This window comes from Acanthisitta chloris, unplaced genomic scaffold (genome assembly GCF_000695815.1).
Source record: "Acanthisitta chloris isolate BGI_N310 unplaced genomic scaffold, ASM69581v1 scaffold28256, whole genome shotgun sequence".
In the NCBI taxonomy this organism is placed as follows: Eukaryota; Metazoa; Chordata; class Aves; order Passeriformes; family Acanthisittidae; genus Acanthisitta; species Acanthisitta chloris.
The window spans coordinates 12,052-15,490 of NW_008680165.1; positions in this window are offsets into that span (position 1 = coordinate 12,052).

The following is a 3,439-nucleotide window of genomic DNA, read 5'->3' on the forward strand; positions in this document are numbered from 1 at the left end:
GAATTTTATGGAGAAATAATTACCTACAAAAATCCTCTCCATTCCCAGTAACCGCAGTCTTTTCCAGGAAGAGGACACCTCTGTAGTGTCGAGTTGCTCTGTTTTATAGCTTGCCACCAGATGGAGTTCTTTTCCCAAAGAAGTCCATCTAATTTCATAAGGAAAGAGCAATAAATGTTGTATTTCCTTGTTTTGTCACTTAAAATCATCCAGTGTTAATGACTTGTTGCTGGAAATTTTATGAGTTATATTTATTGTTGATTTGTTGGATGGACTTGGATTTTTAAGGGTTTTTTTGAAGGAATTATGAAAGTCAGCCTGACATCTCGAGAACTTCCAATTTAACAAAGATAGGATTTTACCTTAATTTTACCTTGTGTCTCAGGTCAGCTGGGGCTGGGAAAAAGAGGTGAAAAACCTGGTACAGTGCGTTTGTGTTGAAACTGATCCTTGATCTTGGGAGTTTTAATAACAGAGTAAATGAGCAGATAGGAGCAGTCTCCCAGGCTGAAGATCCTGCACACATGTCGGAAAGTAGATACATAACAGGTAGGTAGCAGGAGCTGAGTCCAATTAATTCAACAATCTCAGTTAATTTAGTTTCTGGTTGACATTCAAGAGCACTTGTTGCTCTCAACATTGCCTCACAAGTTAAAATCATTAGTGCTGTTGTAATAGGCTGAAACACCTGGTACCACTCTTAGCCCAGTGGTGCAGGGACCTTCTCCTGACACACCTGACAGAAGTCCCACCTGACTGAGCTCCTACGTGCTGGGTAGTTACTTAAGTTTGTGGGGGATGCCTCTGCTAATGTTGGACTGAGCTGTCTGGGCAGTGTAAGGCATGCCTGGCTGCAGCCAGTACTGCAGAGTTTCTGTGACTGAACAAACCACTTGACTGATTTCTCCGTAGAAATAATTCTCTGGAGCTGCTGAAGACTTCAGCCCTTTGAGCACATTTCAAATGAAAATTGCTGATGCCATCCATGATCTTTGATCAAGTATATGAAAAGCCCATGTATATTTAGATATAGATGGCTGATACAGCTCTGTCTTCCTGAGTCCTACAGTTTCTCACTTCCCTGCTTTATGGGTCAGATGCTCTGCAGCCAATTTACATCAATTCCTGGCACTGTTTTTAAAGGAAGCAATGGGGAACAGTGTGAAGTCTCACTTTCTGCCAACAACAGGAAGTGTACGCTCTTTGAGTCAGGCAGCTTGTTTCAGCCATCCCTTTTGTTGGACAAATTACTAGACTACAGATTTGGTCTTCAGCACTGCTCCACAAATCCTTGGAAAGGCAACGTCACAGAGAGGCAAAAGCTGTATGCTGCTGCTATTCCCTTTTTTGGAAGGGAGAGTTTGCTTTAAAGACAAATCATCTGAGGGAAGAGAAAGGAAGTGGTGATAACATCTCTCATGTTCTGTCCTATGGGTCTGAATGTGCTGCTACTGAAATCTTGCTAGGGGTGATGGCTGGAGGAGTCTCCTGTTGGCCTCTGGGACAATGCCATGTAACACAGCTGTGCTGCCTGCTGAATGGAGAGAGGTGCACTCTTGGATCCTGTACTTAACTTTTGTGCCTAAAGCAGGCCAAGGTACTCTGTAGGGTCCAGGAATTTGTTATGTAGCTTTCTGACACTTTCATAAGTCAATCTGAAATTGCTATTTTCTTTTTCCCTGACACATAGTTAAAATTGAAACTGGCATGAGACTACCTTAAAAAAAATAAATCCCTTCTCTGTAACATGCATCTTTGCAGTGGCTGTTTCCAGGCCTACTTTTTATATGCTGACTGTACATTGCATTTGTACTATTATTGAGAGATATATATATATATGTTTTTCCCTATCATTGCAGTAAAACATCATAGAAAAGCCAGTGTTTTTAACACCTACTTTCATCCCTCCCAATATCTTCCTGATGCAGAGGCAAGCTGAGTCTAAAGAAGCCAAGAGCAAGCAAAATGAAATTTTCTGAAGAAATTATTTTTGCATTTTACTGCCCCCCCAACTATTTTTTAACATTGTGTAAATTTGCTTTCCCCACTCTCCTGTCACCAAACCTCTGTGTGTTTGTTTCTTCCAGGCATTTCCTTTCTAACTATGTGCTAGCAAACTTGTCAAGGTATGCTGTGGGGCCAAATGCATCCCTGGTGAGGAAATGTGATGTCTCAAGGTGCCAAGTTATGATTAGAGGCCTTTTGGAGAGGCACTGAATGGCACCAGATTCCCTCTTCTCACTGCCCCACGGACTTTACCTTGCTTAATATTAGTGCAGCTGAGGGTTTGAGAAGAAGAAAGGTCCTGATATATATTTTATATTATATTCATAATATAAAATTATGGAAGTAACAGAGAGTGAGTAGCAAAAGTATACAGCACAGTTAGATGTGGAAATGATGGGTTTTGAGTCGAATATTTCTCTAAGTGCAAAGGAAATTAGGCAAGCAGTTTATGTAGGAGAAGCAGAACCAAAAGGAAAGCTCTTTGCTTTCCCCCTCGGCACATACTGTTTCTCCAGAGAAGCTGTGGTGATCCTGCAAAGTTTGACAAGGAGGGTGTAACACGTTCTTCCCTATTTTCTGGAAATCCCACCCTCTTTCCACAGCTTATCTGAAGTTTCTATTTTGCATGTTGGTATTTGTGCAAAGTTTCCAGTGCGCCTCCTCTTTTTTGTTGTGAAAGAGGTTCTAACTAAAGCCATCATAGGTTGCTTTTTTTTTTGGAGCATTATATTTTCACATGGCTATTGCCCTGCTGGGGTTTTTGTGTGTGTTTTGTTTTGTTTTGCTTTTCCTCTGATATAGTTGGGAGGGTAAACAGAGTGATTTTGCATTGTGTCTTAAGGCTTAAAAAAACATCCCAATTTGTTAAATCGGTTGGTCACCATAGACCTGATATTTGAGCAACTCATTATGTATCCATAGAAAAACCCAGAGGGCTCATGGTACTGTACACCAGGCAGAGGACCCCTCTCCCAATATTGTTTGACTTTTTATCTGTGCATCATTTAAAGACATTTGCAAGGCAAAAGCTGTCTAACTTCAACAACTAATCATGGAAAGGATTCTGTATCTTTGCATGTTATGTTGCCTAAATTTACAGAATATTTTGACCAAAGATGTTTTCAGTAACAAAGAAGTGGAAGGAAAACTGGCAGTCCTTGGTTAAAAAATATATATAAATTATTGAATATTTTTAATTAGACATATATGTAGTATATACACATAGAGTACATTTACATTCCCACCCACCCACTTTGATGTAATCTAAACCCTGAATTCTTAGACCTGAGGCCTTTTTTTCAATTCTTAGGAGTTAGTACAAGGGTCTACAAATGGGGATTCTTAAGTTTACTGCCCACTGAAGAGGAAGCCTAGTCTGTGGCTGGAGAATAAAAGTGTTAGAAGATCTGGGTCCCAATCCTGATTTTGTCAA